The sequence below is a fragment of the Lissotriton vulgaris genome, chromosome 2_1, assembly GCF_964263255.1.
Source record: "Lissotriton vulgaris chromosome 2_1, aLisVul1.2, whole genome shotgun sequence".
Classification (NCBI taxonomy): Eukaryota; Metazoa; Chordata; class Amphibia; order Caudata; family Salamandridae; genus Lissotriton; species Lissotriton vulgaris.
Genome location: NC_141687.1, coordinates 14316931 through 14335933, shown reverse-complemented (window position 1 = coordinate 14335933; position 19003 = coordinate 14316931). Strand labels below are relative to the sequence as shown.

General features: G+C 45.8%; 1 long non-coding RNA gene across 1 annotated transcript; it reads right to left on the bottom strand.

The window, feature by feature from the left end:
• Window positions 1–16614: 16614 nt before the first annotated feature.
• On the bottom strand, window positions 16615–18670 carry LOC147729459 (uncharacterized). Its single transcript, XR_015308313.1, has 2 exons — window positions 16810–18670; window positions 16615–16740 (listed from the first exon to the last, which is right to left on the bottom strand). It is a non-coding gene; the product is annotated as an uncharacterized LOC147729459 (long non-coding RNA).
• Between the last annotated feature and the right edge of the window lie 333 nt (window positions 18671–19003).

The following is a 19003-nucleotide window of genomic DNA, read 5'->3' as shown; positions in this document are numbered from 1 at the left end:
CTGGAGTGCCGCCAACATCTTCTCCAGGGGGACTACCACCTGCGTCACAGCCCTGAGGATGGATGCGTCCATCACCTCACAAAATTGATCATCTATGGGGAGGTAGGTAACTTCCTCCTCCTCCATATAATCCCCAGTTTCCTCATATTCCATGGGTGTCCATCTAGATGAGGGAACAGACTTCCCACCATAACCTGTGGGACTGCCCCCTGGACATCTGTGGATAAGTGCCTGGGGTGCCCCTGAATAGATTTTCCTCACCCCATTGGGTGTTTTTCCTTCAGGCACTAGCTCGCTTTGAAACTGTCAAAATACGAGTGGAGAAACTACTTACAGAATTCTACCAGCTCGCGTGCAAACAAAGCCAAACAAACTCTCTCGCTCGAGCGGTAATAAATACCTTCCCCCTTGTACAGCCGCAGCCGGAACACTACGTCAATGTCAGTGAGAGAAACTGACGTGTTCCAGTTGCCGGGGGTCGGTGACGTGCAGCGCTTGTAATCAAGTGTATGTGGGCCCTCTGCCGGTCGGAAGACGCCACGCGTCCAGCGAGCTTCAATTCACTCAACCGCGTAGGAGCGAGGTCTCCCGTAGCGATAATTACACACAATTCAGTAACCAAGGGCTACCGCGGAGGAGCGGAAAGCTCCTGTCACAAATATAATTACAATAATGGAGTCAAGAAAACACTTATCTGCTTTGCTGCTGGAGCAGCGGAGAAAGAGGGAGCTAGAAGGGTTGTGTGGAACATTGTACACAAGACTGGGACATGATTGTATGAACTCTGTTATTGTTGTGTTCCCTAGTATTCATAGGAAATGTAGTTTTTTTATGGACTCTATGGTTTTCTGAAATGGCTGCTGGAGTGTTTTATTGGTAATAAAGTGAAGAGAAATAAAGCCTAATCCTTGCCTCCGGGTCCTGACATAGAATTTAATCATGCAAACACATAATGAGGTTTGAGAACCCACGAGAAATTTAAGAATATGTTAAGGCGCACAGGCTTACCTCATTCCTGAAGGTTATGCAACATTCAGTTACCCAAAGTTCCAATCTGTTCACTCGTGTAATGTCTAAATTAAATTAAAAAAGAAATGTCATGTAATAGGATGATTTCCCAAAATGGCCGTGGGACACTTATAACAAACGTTAAATATTACTGAGAATGAAAGACAGCCTTCTGCCTCACAGTATAAATTTAAAAACAGGATTTCAGGTTTGAAACAATTCGATAAAAATAAGTTTATAGAGAAGGCTATCATTAAAAACTTGCCTTGATTCTGTTCTCTGAATTTCTGTTGAAGAGTTGTAAGATTAAATCATATGTTTAAAACGTACTTCATACTCGTACAGACCAGTTGGCAAGTGTAGAAAATTCCAACAAGCCTCTGCCGCCATATGATCAGTTGACTAGTGTCCCGACGTCCTTCCCACAAATGCTTTGATACATTACATTTCTGTAATATTCGGTTTCCTGTGGCGCTAGAGATACCTGAACATGGACCTATATAGCTTTTAACATTATATCCCACCACCACTGGATCATCCAGGAGTTCACCATGAAAGCGTCCGCCATACAGCCTTGCCGTTCATCCTCATCCTCATCCAGCCGCAGACCCTCTATGCCCGTTTCTGTTTTAACCCAGCCCTTCTTCATAATCCCTTCATACAGCACCTGATACCATGTACCATTCTCTGGTATTATTCAGCCTTTCATCATCATCATCCAACACCTGATACTCGACTATACCCTTCTCTGTTATAACCCAGCCCTTCATCATCATCCATACTTGATACCTTGTGCCCTCTATTATTAACCGGTCCTACTGCATCATTATCAAGCACCTGATACCAATATCTGGTATTAGACAGGCCTAATTCATTATACAGCACCTGAACCTCTATATCAGTTCAGTAAATCTTTATTTCGAAGAATAAAATTCCTCATAAAAACACATTACATAATAAAATGTCATTATATATCATTTCTGAACTTTTAGTAAATTAAAACTGTAGAAAAGAGAGGGTACAATTCATAAAGAGAGTCTGATTATTTACAAAAATGAATTTCTTGTATTCCTCAATCTTACAGCTACTTTTAAAAAGCTTAAAATGGCACATAAAGTATGGGTATCACTAGCTTTCTGTAGGAAAAACAGTGCAGCTATTGCGTGGCGAAATTTCTGTTTCCTTAGAATGTCAACCAAGAACAGACGCCTAGGATTTCTATAAAATGAACATAAAAGTACAAAATGAAGGGTGTCCTGCGGAGACCTATTGTCGCAGCCGCAGGCACCCTTCTGCTCAATTGTTACAGTAAAACCAGCAGGATAAGCTAAGATGTTGGGTAACAAATTGAGCCTAAAACGGCACATTAAAAATCGGTCATTTTGGCTGTACATCAGAAACAGATAGGGTTCCATTCCCGCCCCATTTCTTACAAGGCCATGAGCTGCTATTGATTTCTTTACAGGGCCAAGACCACTTCTGACAGATTCAAATTTTTCTAGGAGCAGTTTTTTCACCCTTAGTTTACAACTGTTTGAAATTGAAGATGGGTCATTAAAAAGTTGGCACTGGTCTATATTCACTAAACAATCTTTCACATATTTTAGGAAATTGTAGCCCCTTATCCCTTTGCAAGCAGTCTAACACAATTTCCCTGCTCAAGGATGCCTCCGGGTTGGTCCAGATTCTAATCCATGCTATGATTGGCCTCAGCTTAACATAGTCTGAAATGTATGGCATCCCCAGTTCGGCATGGGCAATTTCGGAAGAGGTGGTATGTGGGATTTTCAGGATTCTGCGGAAAAATTTATCTTCCTGTTGTTGCAGTTGCTTGCAGTCCCTGAAACCCCATACCTCCGCACCATACAAGGCCTTTGCTGTGCTGATTGAGCCTCTATATAATTTTCTAGTATTACCCATCCCATCATCATCATCATCCAACTCCTGATACTCTGTAGCCTTCTCTGTTACAACCCAGCCCTTCATCATCGACCAGCATCTGGCAATCTATGCCCTTCTCTATTATAACCAGCACTACTTCATCATCATCCAGCACCTGATACTCTGTACCCTTCTTTAGTATAACCCATCCCCACTCCATCATCATCCAGCACCTGATACTCTGTACCCTTCTCTAGTATAACCCATCCCCACTCCATCATCATCCAGCACCTGATACTCTGTACCCTTCTCTAGAATAACCCATCCCCACTCCATCATCATCCAGCACCTGATACTCTGTACCCTTCTCTATTATAACCCATCCCCACTCCATCATCATCCAGCACCTGATACTCTGTACCCTTCTCTAGTATAACCCATCCCCACTCCATCATCATCCAGCACCTGATACTCTGTACCCTTCTCTAGTATAACCCATCCCCACTCCATCATCATCCAGCACCTGATACTCTGTACCCTTCTCTAGAATAACCCATCCCCACTCCATCATCATCCAGCACCTGATACTCTGTACCCTTCTCTATTATAACCCATCCCCACTCCATCATCATCCAGCACCTGATACTCTGTACCCTTCTCTAGTATAACCCATCCCCACTCCATCATCATCCAGCACCTGATACTCTGTACCCTTCTCTATTATAACCCATCCCCACTCCATCATCATCCAGCACCTGATACTCTGTACCCTTCTCTAGTATAACCCATCCCCACTCCATCATCATCCAGCACCTGATACTCTGTACCCTTCTCTAGTATAACCCATCCCCACTCCATCATCATCCAGCACCTGATACTCTGTACCCTTCTCTAGTATAACCCATCCCCACTCCATCATCATCCAGCACCTGATACTCTGTACCCTTCTCTATTATAACCCATCCCCACTCCATCATCATCCAGCACCTGATACTCTGTACCCTTCTCTAGTATAACCCATCCCCACTCCATCATCATCCAGCACCTGATACTCTGTACCCTTCTCTAGTATAACCCATCCCCACTCCATCATCATCCAGCACCTGATACTCTGTACCCTTCTCTAGAATAACCCATCCCCACTCCATCATCATCCAGCACCTGATACTCTGTACCCTTCTCTATTATAACCCATCCCCACTCCATCATCATCCAGCACCTGATACTCTGTACCCTTCTCTAGTATAACCCATCCCCACTCCATCATCATCCAGCACCTGATACTCTGTACCCTTCTCTAGTATAACCCATCCCCACTCCATCATCATCCAGCACCTGATACTCTGTACCCTTCTCTAGAATAACCCATCCCCACTCCATCATCATCCAGCACCTGATACTCTGTACCCTTCTCTATTATAACCCATCCCCACTCCATCATCATCCAGCACCTGATACTCTGTACCCTTCTCTAGTATAACCCATCCCCACTCCATCATCATCCAGCACCTGATACTCTGTACCCTTCTCTATTATAACCCATCCCCACTCCATCATCATCCAGCACCTGATACTCTGTACCCTTCTCTAGTATAACCCATCCCCACTCCATCATCATCCAGCACCTGATACTCTGTACCCTTCTCTAGTATAACCCATCCCCACTCCATCATCATCCAGCACCTGATACTCTGTACCCTTCTCTAGTATAACCCATCCCCACTCCATCATCATCCAGCACCTGATACTCTGTACCCTTCTCTATTATAACCCATCCCCACTCCATCATCATCCAGCACCTGATACTCTGTACCCTTCTCTATTATAACCCATCCCCACTCCATCATCATCCAGCACCAGATACTCTGTACCCTTCTCTATTATAACCCAGCCCCACTCCATCATCATCCAGCACCTGATACTATTATGTACCCTTCTCTATTATAACCCATCCCCACTCCATCATCATCCAGCACCTGATACTCTGTACCCTTCTCTAGTATAACCCATCCCCACTCCATCATCATCAGGCACCTGATACTCTGTACACTTCTCTATTATAACCCAGCCCTACCTCATCATCACCCAGCACCTGATACTCTGTACCCTTCTCTATTATAACCCATCCCCACTCCATCATCATCCAGCACCTGATACTCTGTACCCTTCTCTAGTATAATCCATCCCCACTCCATCATCATCCAGCACCTGATACTCTGTACCCTTCTCTAGTATAACCCATCCCCACTCCATCATCATCCAGCACCTGATACTCTGTACCCTTCTCTATTATAACCCATACCCACTCCATCATCATCCAGCACCTGATACTCTGTACCCTTCTCTATTATAACCCATACCCACTCCATCATCATCCAGCACCTGATACTCTGTACCCTTCTCTATTATAACCCATACCCACTCCTACATCATCCAGCACCTGATACTCTGTACCCTTCTCTAGTATAACCCATCCCCACTCCATCATCACCCAGCACCTGATGCTCTGTACCCTTCTCTATTATAACCCATCCCCACTCCATCATCATCCAGCACCTGATACTCTGTACCCTTCTCTAGTATAACCCATCCCCACTCCATCATCATCCAGCACCTGATACTCTGTACCCTTCTCTATTATAACCCATCCCCACTCCATCATCATCCAGCACCTGATACTCTGTACCCTTCTCTAGTATAACCCATCCCCACTCCATCATCATCCAGCACCAGATACTCTGTACCCTTCTCTATTATAACCCAGCCCCACTCCATCATCATCCAGCACCTGATACTATGTACCCTTCTCTAGTATAAACAATCCCCACTACATCATCATCCAGCACCTGATACTCTGTACCCTTCTCTATTATAACCCATCCCCACTCCATCATCATCCAGCACCTGATACTCTGTACCCTTCTCTATTATAACCCATTCCCACTCCATCATCATCCAGCACCTGATACTCTGTACCCTTCTCTATTATAACCCATCCCCACTCCATCATCATCCAGCACCTGATACTCTGTACCCTTCTCTAGTATAACCCATCCCCACTCCATCATCATCCAGCACCTGATACTCTGTACCCTTCTCTATTATAACCCATCCCCACTCCATCATCATCCAGCACCTGATACTCTGTACCCTTCTCTAGTATAACCCATCCCCACTCCATCATCATCCAGCACCTTATACTCTGTACCCTTCTCTAGTATAACCCATCCCCACTCCATCATCATCCAGCACCTGATACTCTGTACCCTTCTCTAGTATAAACCATCCCCACTCCATCATCATCCAGCACCTGATACTGTGTACCCTTCTCTATTATAACCCATCCCCACTCCATCATCATCCAGCACCTGATACTCTGTACCCTTCTCTAGTGTAACCCAGCCCTACCTCATCATCATCCAGCACCTGATACTCTGTACCCTTCTCTAGTATAACCCATCCCCACTCCATCATCATCCAGCACCTGATACTCTGTACCCTTCTCTAGTATAACCCATCCCCACGCCATCATCATCCAGCACCTGATACTCTGTACCCTTCTCTATTATAACCCATCCCCACTCCATCATCATCCAGCACCTGATACTCTGTACCCTTCTCTAGTATAACCCAGCCCTACCTCATCATCATCCAGCACCTGATACTCTGTACCCTTCTCTATTATAACCCATCCCCACTCCATCATCATCCAGCACCTGATACTCTGTACCCTTCTCTAGTATAACCCATTCCTACTCCATCATCATCCAGCACCTGATACTCTGTACCCTTCTCTAGTATAACCCATCCCCACTCCATCATCATCCAGCACCTGATACTCTATACCCTTCTCTATTATAACCCATCCCCACTCCATCATCATCCAGCACCTGATACTCTGTACCCTCCTCTATTATAACCCATCCCCACTCCATCATCATCCAGCACCTGATACTCTGTACCCTTCTCTAGTATAACCCATCCCCAGTCCATCATCATCCAGCACCTGATACTCTATACCCTTCTCTATTATAACCCATCCCCACTCCATCATCATCCAGCACCTGATACTCTGTACCCTTCTCTAGTATAACCCATCCCCACTCCATCATCATCTAGCATCTGATACTCTGTACCCTTCTCTATTATAACCCATCCCCACTCCATCATCATCCAGCACCTGATACTCTGTACCCTACTCTAGTATAACCCAGCCCTACCTCATCATCATCCAGCACCTGATACTCTGTACCCTTCTCTATTATAACCCATCCCCACTCCATCATCATCCATCACCTGATACTCTGTACCCTTCTCTATTATAACCCATCCCCACTCCACCATCATCCAGCATCTGATACTCTGTACCCTTCTCTATTATAACCCATCCCCACTCCATCATCCAGCACCTGATACTCTGTACCCTTCTCTATTATAACCCATCCCCACTCCATCATCATCCAGCACCTGATACTCTGTACCCTTCTCTAGTGTAACCCAGCCCTACCTCATCATCATCCAGCACCTGATACTCTGTACCCTTCTCTAGTATAACCCATCCCCACTCCATCATCATCCAGCACCTGATACTCTGTACCCTTCTCTATTATAACCCAGCCCTACCTCATCATTATCCAGCACCTGATACTCTGTACCCTTCTCTAGTATAACCCAGCCCTACCTCATCATCATCCAGCACCTGATACTCTGTACCCTTCTCTAGTATAACCCATCCCCACTCCATCATCATCCAGCACCTGATACTCTGTACCCTTCTCTATTATAACCCATACCCGCTCCATCATCATCCAGCACCTGATACTCTGTACCCTTCTCTATTATAACCCATACCCACTCCTACATCATCCAGCACCTGATACTCTGTACCCTTCTCTAGTATAACCCATCCCCACTCCATCATCATCCAGCACCTGATACTCTGTACCCTTCTCTAGTATAACCCATCCCCACTCCATCATCATCCAGCACCTGATACTCTGTACCCTTCTCTATTATAACCCATCCCCACTCCATCATCATCCAGCACCTGATACTCTGTACCCTTCTCTAGTATAACCCATCCCCACTCCATCATCATCCAGCACCTGATACTCTGTACCCTTCTCTAGTATAACCCATCCCCACTCCATCATCATCCAGCACCTGATACTCTGTACCCTTCTCTATTATACCCCATCCCCACTCCATCATCATCCAGCACCTGATACTCTGTACCCTTCTCTAGTATAACCCATCCCCACTCCATCATCATCCAGCACCTGATACTCTGTACCCTTCTCTAGTATAAACCATCCCCACTCCATCATCATCCAGCACCTGATACTCTGTACCCTTCTCTAGTATAAGCCATCCCCACTCCATCATCATCCAGCACCTGATACTCTGTACCCTTCTCTATTATAACCCATCCCCACTCCATCATCATCCAGCACCTGATACTCTGTACCCTTCTCTAGTATAACCCATCCCCACTCCATCATCATCCAGCACCTGATACTCTGTACCCTTCTCTAGTATAACCCATCCCCACTCCATCATCATCCAGCACCTGATACTCTGTACCCTTCTCTATTATAACCCATCCCCACTCCATCATCATCCAGCACCTGATACTCTGTACCCTCCTCTATTATAACCCATCCCCACTCCATCATCATCCAGCACCTGATACTCTGTACCCTCCTCTATTATAACCCATCACCACTCCATCATCATCCAGCACCTGATACTCTGTACCCTACTCTAGTATAACCCATCCCCACTCCATCATCATCCAGCACCTGATACTCTGTACCCTTCTCTAGTATAACCCATCCCCACTCCATCATCATCCAGCACCTGATACTCTGTACCCTTCTCTAGTATAAACCATCCCCACTCCATCATCATCCAGCACCTGATACTCTGTACCCTTCTCTAGTATAAACCATCCCCACTCCATCATCATCCAGCACCTGATACTCTGTACCCTTCTCTATTATAACCCATCCCCACTCCATCATCATCCAGCACCTGATACTCTGTACCCTTCTCTAGTATAACTCATCCCCACTCCATCATCATCCAGCACCTGATACTCTGTACCCTTCTCTAGTATAACCCATCCCCACTCCATCATCATCCAGCACCTGATACTCTGTACCCTTCTCTAGTATAACCCATCCCCACTCCATCATCATCCAGCACCTGATACTCTGTACCCTACTCTAGTATAACCCAGCCCTACCTCATCATCATCCAGCACCTGATACTCTATACCCTTCTCTTTTATAACCCATCCCCACTCCATCATCATCCAGCACCTGATACTCTGTACCCTTCTCTATTATAACCCATCCCCACTCCATCATCATCCAGCACCTGATACTCTGTACCCTTCTCTATTATAACCCATCCCCACTCCATCATCATCCAGCACCTGATACTCTGTACCCTTCTCTATTATAACCCATCCCCACTCCATCATCATCCAGCACCTGATACTCTGTACCCTTCTCTATTATAACCCATCCCCACTCCATCATCATCAGGCACCTGATACTCTGTACCCTTCTCTAGTATAACCCATCCCCACTCCATCATCATCCAGCACCTGATACTCTGTACCCTTCTCTATTATAACCCATCCCCACTCCATCATCATCAGGCACCTGATACTCTGTACCCTTCTCTAGTATAACCCATCCCCACTCCATCATCATCCAGCACCTGATACTCTGTACCCTTCTCTAGTATAACCCATCCCCACTCCATCATTATCCAGCACCTAATACTCTGTACCCTTCTCTAGTATAAACCATCCCCACTCCATCATCATCCAGCACCTGATACTCTGTACCCTTCTCTAGTATAAACCATCCCCACTTCATCATCATCCAGCACCTGATACTCTGTACCCTTCTCTAGTATAAACCATCCCCACTCCATCATCATCCAGCACCTGATACTCTGTACCCTTCTCTATTATAACCCATCCCCACTCCATCATCATCCAGCACCTGATACTCTGTACCCTACTCTAGTATAAACCATCCCCACTCCATCATCATCCAGCACCTGATACTCTGTACCCTTCTCTATTATAACCCATCCCCACTCCATCATCGTCCAGCACCTGATACTCTGTACCCTTCTCTAGTATAATCCATCCCCACTCCATCATCATCCAGCACCTGATACTCTGTACCCTTCTCTAGTATAACCCATCCCCACTCCATCATCATCCAGCACCTGATACTCTGTACCCTTCTCTAGTATAAACCATCCCCACTCCATCATCATCCAGCACCTGATACTCTGTACCCTTCTCTAGTATAAACCATCCCCACTCCATCATCATCCAGCACCTGATACTCTGTACCCTTCTCTATTATAACCCATCCCCACTCCATCATCATCCAGCACCTGATACTCTGTACCCTTCTCTAGTATAACCCATCCCCACTCCATCATCATCCAGCACCTGATACTCTGTACCCTTCTCTAGTATAACCCATCCCCACTCCATCATCATCCAGCACCTGATACTCTGTACCCTACTCTAGTATAACCCAGCCCTACCTCATCATCATCCAGCACCTGATACTCTATACCCTTCTCTTTTATAACCCATCCCCACTCCATCATCATCCAGCACCTGATACTCTGTACCCTTCTCTATTATAACCCATCCCCACTCCATCATCATCCATCACCTGATACTCTGTACCCTTCTCTATTATAACCCATCCCCACTCCATCATCATCCAGCACCTGATACTCTGTACCCTTCTCTATTATAACCCATCCCTACTCCATCATCATCCAGCACCTGATTCTCTGTACCCTTCTCTATTATAACCCATCCCCACTCCATCATCATCCAGCACCTGATACTCTGTACCCTTCTCTATTATAACCCATCCCCACTCCATCATCATCCAGCACCTGATACTCTGTACCCTTCTCTATTATAACCCATCCCCACTCCATCATCATCCAGCACCTGATACTCTGTACCCTTCTCTATTATAACCCATCCCCACTCCATCATCATCCAGCACCTGATACTCTGTACCCTCCTCTATTATAACCCATCCCCACTCCATCATCATCCAGCACCTGATACTCTGTACCCTTCTCTAGTATAACCCATCCCCACTCCATCATCATCCAGCACCTGATACTCTGTACCCTTCTCTAGTATAAACCATCCCCACTCCATCATCATCCAGCACCTGATACTCTGTACCCTTCTCTAGTATAACCCAGCCCTACTTCATCATCATCCAGCACCTGCTACTCTGTACCCTTCTCTAGTATAACCCAGCCCTACTTCATCATCATCCAGCACCTAATACTCTGTACCCTTCTCTAGTATAACCCAGCCCTACTTCATCATCATCCAGCACCTGCTACTCTGTACCCTTCTCTAGTATAACCCATCCCCACTCCATCATCATCCAGCACCTGATACTCTGTACCCTTCTCTATTATAACCCATCCCCACTCCATCATCATCCAGCACCTGATACTCTGTACCCTTCTCTATTATAACCCATCCCTACTTCATCATCATCCAGCACCTGCTACTCTGTACCCTTCTCTATTATAACCCATCCCCACTCCATCATCATCCAGCACCTGATACTCTGTACCCTTCTCTATTATAACCCATCCCCACTCCATCATCATCCAGCACCTGATACTCTGTACCCTTCTCTATTATAACCCATCCCCACTCCATCATCATCCAGCACCTGATACTCTGTACCCTTCTCTATTATAACCCATCCCCACTCCATCATCATCCAGCACCTGATACTCTGTACCCTCCTCTATTATAAACCATCCCCACTCCATCATCATCCAGCACCTGATACTCTGTACCCTTCTCTAGTATAACCCATCCCCACTCCATCATCATCCAGCACCTGATACTCTGTACCCTTCTCTAGTATAAACCATCCCCACTCCATCATCATCCAGCACCTGATACTCTGTACCCTTCTCTAGTATAACCCAGCCCTACTTCATCATCATCCAGCACCTGCTACTCTGTACCCTTCTCTAGTATAACCCAGCCCTACTTCATCATCATCCAGCACCTGATACTCTGTACCCTTCTCTAGTATAAACCATCCCCACTCCATCATCATCCAGCACCTGATACTCTGTACCCTTCTCTATTATAACCCATCCCCACTCCATCATCATCCAGCACCTGATACTCTGTACCCTTCTCTAGTATAACCCATCCCCACTCCATCATCATCCAGCACCTGATACTCTGTACCCTTCTCTATTATAACCCATCCCCACTCCATCATCATCCAGCACCTGATACTCTGTACCCTTCTCTATTATAACCCATCCCCACTCCATCATCATCCAGCACCTGCTACTCTGTACCCTTCTCTAGTATAACCCAGCCCTACTTTATCATCATCCAGCACCTGATACTCTGTAGCCTTCTCTAGTATAACCCATCCCCACTCCATCATCATCCAGCACCTGATACTCTGTACCCTTCTCTATTATAACCCATCCCCACTCCATCATCATCCAGCACCTGATACTCTGTACCCTTCTCTAGTATAACCCAGCCCTACTTCATCATCATCCAGCACCTGCTACTCTGTACCCTTCTCTAGTATAACCCATCCCCACTCCATCATCATCCAGCACCTGATACTCTGTACCCTCCTCTATTATAACCCATCCCCACTCCATCATCATCCAGCACCTGATACTCTGTACCCTTCTCTAGTATAACCCATCCCCACTCCATCATCATCCAGCACCTGATACTCTGTACCCTTCTCTATTATAATCCATCCCCACTCCATCATCATCCAGCACCTGATACTCTGTACCCTTCTCTATTATAACCCATCCCTACTTCATCATCATCCAGCACCTGCTACTCTGTACCCTTCTCTATTATAACCCATCCCCACTCCATCATCATCCAGCACCTGATACTCTGTACCCTTCTCTATTATAACCCATCCCCACTCCATCATCATCCAGCACCTGATACTCTGTACCCTTCTCTATTATAACCCATCCCCACTCCATCATCATCCAGCACCTGCTACTCTGTACCCTTCTCTAGTATAACCCAGCCCTACTTCATCATCATCCAGCACCTGATACTCTGTAGCCTTCTCTAGTATAACCCATCCCCACTCCATCATCATCCAGCACCTGATACTCTGTACCCTTCTCTATTATAACCCATCCCCACTCCATCATCATCCAGCACCTGATACTCTGTACCCTCCTCTATTATAACCCATCCCCACTCCATCATCATCCAGCACCTGATACTCTGTACCCTTCTCTAGTATAACCCATCCCCACTCCATCATCATCGTGATAATCTTTACCCATCTCTATTATAATCCAACCCTTCATCATCATCCAGCACCTGACACTCTATACCCATATCTACTATTAACCAGCCCTTCTTCATCTTTCAGCAATTGATACTCTACACCCTCTCTATTATTAACCAGCTCTTTATCTTCCAGCACCTGATACCATGTACCCTTCTCTGTTATGACTCTGCCCTTCTTTACCATCGTTGTTTTCTGCCTGTAATTATCTGTACAAATCTGAAAAACAGGAGCCTACATTATAGCCCAGCCTTACTTCATCATTATCTGCACTTGATACTCCGTGCCATTCTCTATTATAACGCAGCCCTGCTTCATCTTCATCCAGCACCTGATACTCTATACCCTTATTTACCATACCCAGCCCTACTCCAGCAACTGACCATACTCTGCAACAGCTAAGCTCCTGTTCATCATCACCTATATACCCCGTTCTTATTATAACTCAGCCTCACTTCCTCATCCAGGACCCGATAGTTGACGTCACCCTTCTCTGTTCTAACCCAGCCCTTCCTCACCATCCAGCACCTAGCTATTCTTTGTAACAGCTCGGCTCATCTTCATCATCACCTATATACCCTGTTCACATTATAGCCCAGCCTCACTTCCTCATGCAGCATCTGGCGCTCTATGCCCGTCATTCAGTATTCCCTTCTCTATTATAGTCCAACATTAGTCTTCATCCAGCTCCTGGCCATATATACCTCTTCTCTGGTTCAGCCAAGCCCCATTTCATCATCTCCTCTTTTATTTCAGATGCCACAGGCTATAGTGCACTTTGTAATGAGGTGTACAGCATGTCCGCTGTGTTCCCATCCATGAAACCCTAAATAATGCCCTTAGCCCGGCCTATGTTAATTTTGTTGTTACAGAGCAGATTGTATAAACCATTTCAGCGCACACGTGACCTATGTTGAATTTTTCGGTCTTTGGAACATCTTCAAAATCACTGCATTTTTATTTTCAATCATCTTTTGTTGATCTTCTAATCAACAACTTCATTTTTTCCCCAAAATTACACAGTGAGGGCAGAAATATTAGCTGGTTTCGCGTCTGTCCCCTAACAAAGGGCCACCTACCATACTTATGGATCTCAGCCATGTCAGCTGAGATCATTTTCCCAAAATGTTCCCACTCTTTTTTTATTTTTTGATTCGCGGAAGTAAATCTGAGAAGCAGAGTTTTCTCTGTGCATGGGGTCCAATATTGATCTTCCATGTCTGGGTCTGCTTTGCCTAGCATGGTGGACCTGGGAAATGGAAATCTTCCCTGGGCCACCATCAATGGTTGTGCTTCGATGAAGGCTTCAGCGTTGCACAGTCAGAGGATCTCTCACCTATGAGTGAGGTAAGGACATGGGAATGGATAAGGTGGTCCCGCTTGTTGACTTCCCAAGTACTTATAGGGTGGGGGGACCCCAATAGAATTCCCATAGGCCTCTGGAATTATGGGTGGAGCGGGTGAACCTTTGGAGATGGGAAAACATCTGGACTATGGTCGAAGGATAGGATTGCATAGAGACACAACAAAGCCTGCCAGAGACACTGTAGGTTACTTGCTACAGACCTTTCCCCTTCCAGGTTGTCCCCCGTGTTTTGGTACACACGCCAAAAACATATCGTATTCTAGTTGGAAAAAATAGGAATTAACACTATTATTAGAATTATTAGGGCATTTCCACAGACGAATGCTAAAAGTAAATCATTTTAAAGTATTGTACAATTGTGTGTACACAACCTTAATGAATAAAATGTCTGATTATCTGTCGGGAGAAATGTAGAATTATTCTGTACATGTTGATTAAATCCACTCCAGTCTGCGTCCTGCAAAAGTTCAGGAGCCGTTTGCTTATCATCTTAAATGGTGGAACGGGGTCTCTGCAGCTTGTGATTGTCCAGTGGCGGCTGCCTGTGAACGGGGGTGGTAAGGCGGGGGAGGGAGGACAGAAATATAAAAAATAACTTACCTTCTTTGCCTCCGCCGCACACCTCTCTCTCGAGACCGTCTTCCTTGCTAGAAGAAGCACTGGAAGAGCCCTGGCTTCCGGACTCTGATGGCCAATCACAACGCTGCAGGAGCAGCATCGTGATTGGTCTGAGAGGCCTGTTTTCCTGCTCAGGCAGTGCCTGTGGATGCTGGGCATGTTCTCCACGGGGCTGTGCAACACAGCCCAGTGGAGAACATGTGAAGTGCGCATGACGGTTTGGCCGGCCCTAGAGGACCTGTCAAAAGTGTCATGCACTCCAAACCGCTCCTGCTCCGTCTGCGGCGAGCCAGCCCCGCCGCCCGATCTGGCTGAAGTCGGAAAGAAATATAAAATGATAATAACTTCTTGTTGTTATTATTTTATTTTTATTTTCCACTGCTCAGCGAGCAGCGGGGAGACGCTCCTCCGCTTTAGTGGAGGAGCCGGCACTGTGATTGCCCCAGGAAAGACGTGAGACAGATGAAGCACTCATTGCTTAGTGCGGTGCCTCCATAACCAGATGTCATGGAAGCACACACATAAGAATTACTTATTCATACAGCACCCAGCAGACTTATGAGTACTAGAAGTAAAGGCATACAGTGCAAGAGTGAATACAGGCCCACGGTGCAAGAGTGAATACAGGCCCACGGTGCAAGTGTGAATACAGGCCCGCGGTGCAAGAGGCAATACAGGCCCACGGTGCAGGAGTGAATACAGTCCCGCGGTGCAAGAGTGAATACAGGCCCGCGGTGCAAGAGGCAATGCAGGCCCACGGTGCAAGAGTGAATACAGGCCCGCGGTGCAAGAGTGAATACAGGCCCGCGGTGCAAGAGTGAATACAGGCCCACGGTGCAAGAGTGAATACAGGCCCACAGTGCAAGAGTGAATACAGGCCCACAGTGCAAGAGTGAATACAGGCCCGCGGTGCAAGAGTGAATACAGGCCCACGGTGCAAGAGTGAATACAGGCCCACGGTGCAAGAGTGAATACAGGCCCACGGTGCAAGAGTGAATACAGGCCCACGGTGCAAGAGTGAATACAGGCCCACAGTGCAAGAGTGAATACAGGCCCACAGTGCAAGAGGGAATACAGGCCCACGGTGCAAGAGGGAATACAGGCCCACGGTGCAAGAGGGAATACAGGCCCACGGTGCAAGAGTGAATACAGGCCCATGGTGCAAGAGTAAATGCAGGCCAATGGTGCAAGAGGCAATACAGGCCACAGTACAAGAGATAATGCAGGCCCACTATACAGTACATTCCAAAAGTACAGAAGAAGAAAGTGATTTTGACAAGGTATTCCTGGGGAAACAATGCATACATTATAACATGTAAAACAAAAAGTAGATAATTAAACAACAAATGGTAGCCATTTTATTTCATGGCCAGCAGGTACATACTGTGCAGGCCTGACTGACAGGTCAGAGGTGAAAGGGCCAGGAGCTACACTGCGACATATGGACACATGACACCCTCCAAGCACCTTGAGACCTCACGGTGACAAGCTGCGCTATATAAGAACTTCTGACATTGACATGACATTGACATATACAGCGGGACCCCTGCTCTGACAATCCCTAAATGGCCTTCTTAATCTGTTTATTGCTTTTGTCATTCAACTCTTTATTACCAGTTGTAAGGACCCACCAGCGGGTCCAAGTATCACACCCTGGATTACACACTCAGAATTCAGAAGGCTTTTCTTGAGACCGCTCTGGGTCAGCAGGCCGTGAACCAACTTAAAACCACTTCATTCTCCTTCTGGCTCGGAAGCTCAGGATGGCGCCAAAGGTTCTTGTTTCAAAGATTTAATCCTCTGAATGGAGTAGTTTTTTATTCACGTTGTCGTTAAATATTAAACTGTTTCATTTCTTGGTTGTGTTATCACCCAGTTCTCACTGCCTTGCAGTTATGAATTAAGCTCTAAGATGAACCTTCTTATGTACTAATTGTTTTTATTGCATGCTAGCGTGAATCATTGTTTAGTGGACTTACTTTCCATGAAGTTGTCTCATTGCTGCCCATCACCCTGCCTCCATCTTCACAACAAAGTCAACAAGACCACTACTTGTATTGTTGTGTGCCAGTCATTTAATGTTATTTATAGTGATACATTTCTATTGGTAAATGTATGCCTTATTCATAAATTGTGTAAGTTCAAAATGTTGGTTAGTGATGTGATTGCAACATAAACTTACGTGTGTGAAAACCTTGAGGTAATAGATACTCTGTGTTTTTCCCCTATTAAACTCTGCTAATTCACACACCCTGTTCCTTTTGTCTTTATGCTAACTAATGTTTTTGAATTATAATTAGTTACCCTCCCCGTACGAATGGGCCTGAGACCCAGTTGAGGACGCTTAGCAAGGATAGTAAATGAACAGCTGTTATTCCCCTACAGGTAAAGGTAATGTGCCTATTGGCTCTCCCACACTAAATAGGAAGGGTTGCTGGAGTAGGAACAACCTCTTACATGAATTCTTGAGCTAAAAGCCCTAGTGTCCTACCCCCACAGCTCTCCCTCTGCCGTTTCCTAGTTATCTCCAGTTCACAGACAGCTATTCAAGCTCCTAATCACCAATCCGCCACAAAGAAAAGTAAAAATAGCTTATTTCCGGTTCTGTAATTTCTTAGGCTGATTGGGCTTCTTTTAAGCTGGTGCAAGGAGAGGAGCCCAGAGAGCGGTCTGTGAAGCAGAGGTGCTTAAGAAGAGGCGGAGCGAAGACCCTCTCCAGGAGAGAGGCTGCACCTGCAGATGCCCCTCCACAGAAAGGAGGTTGGAAGCTGCCAGTTGCAGAAGTCTCCTCTTGCGGGTCTGTAACTTTAAATATAGCCAGTGAAGGCAGCATCCTGAATTAGCTGGTCAGCACCCGCCATTCTGCAAGGGGTGCTAATAAGTTATTTTATGTGAATAATTATACTTTGCAACAAAAAAAAGAGATAGACGCTTCTCTTCCTTTAGGAACTGCCAGCTCAAACATGTCTGCTGGTGTGACCAAGATTGTTCATTGACCCTCTACTTCCTTTTACTAGGTTCATGCTATAGAATACCAGGCACATATATACGTTCAGGAGCCAGAATTTATGCCTGTATTAATCCTGAACATAGGAGTAATCTCAGACTGAAAATGTACCTAAATCATTTGGCGTGTTAATCGGTTAGTACCACAGATTCTGCCCTCTAAAGCTAACCGCCAGTAGTGTGTGTGTGTACACATTGAGTATACTTCGTGCGTCTTGTGTTCCTGTATGCTTTTTCCCTTTATCTGTACATTTCAGTGTAAGCATGTGTCAGGCCATTTCTTTAGATCCTCCGATACTCTGAGGTACGGGGCCGCCATGGTGACGAGTGCTGTCTGTAACCTCTGGACTAAAGTGTACTGAATTGCAAAGATCCTCCTTTCGAAGGATGCCTGGAAGAAAGGAAAGACAGTTCTGGAGAGTGATGAAGGTTTAGGAATCACTTAACAAACAAAAGCAGCTAGGGACTCAAAAAGCTGCACCACCTGGAGTAGTCACTTAATCAAAGCTACTAGGTTGCCAACCTCTAATGGCCAGCTGCTTTTTGACCATACATTTAACTAATTATGCAAAAAGGAAAGGCAACAAACAGTTCAGTATTGAAAAGCATTTAGCATGACTCAAAACTCCTAGGTCCTCGTCAATGTGGTAGATTATTCTTCCTTATTCAAATTTCTTCAACCATATTGTAAACATGCAACCAACACGTTTCGCCTTACAAAAGC